Source organism: Myotis brandtii, unplaced genomic scaffold, assembly GCF_000412655.1.
Source record: "Myotis brandtii unplaced genomic scaffold, ASM41265v1 scaffold434, whole genome shotgun sequence".
Taxonomy (NCBI): domain Eukaryota; kingdom Metazoa; phylum Chordata; class Mammalia; order Chiroptera; family Vespertilionidae; genus Myotis; species Myotis brandtii.
In genome coordinates this window covers 1057166-1057578 of record NW_005366599.1, presented here as the reverse complement: position 1 = coordinate 1057578, position 413 = coordinate 1057166, and positions in this window count along the sequence as shown.

Genomic DNA, 413 nt, shown 5'->3' with positions numbered 1-413 from the left:
TCACACATATATGTGTGGGGGGAGAGGAGACATGAATGAGTTCAGACATAAGAAGCCCTAAAACCACGCCACTCCCACCATCAACTCATCACACCATCAACGCCCTCCCCCACCGGAGGCCAGCTGGAGTGCCACGCCCTGCAGACCGCCCCCCCAAACGCCCACCAAGAGTGCCCTGGCCTCCCCTGCACCCTCTGCCCCCACCTTTGTGGGAGCTCCGCCCCCTCCTCTAACCCACCATGAACCATGAGTGACAGGGCGATGACAAGAATGCTGATCAGAATAACTAGATCCAATCACCCACCGGCCACCGTGGGCCCGAGAGCACAGCGCCCGCCCCAAGCCCAGATGTGGCGGTGGCTGGGACAGACCCTCGTCCTGCGGCCCTGCAGGCGACATTCCAGCCACAGGAG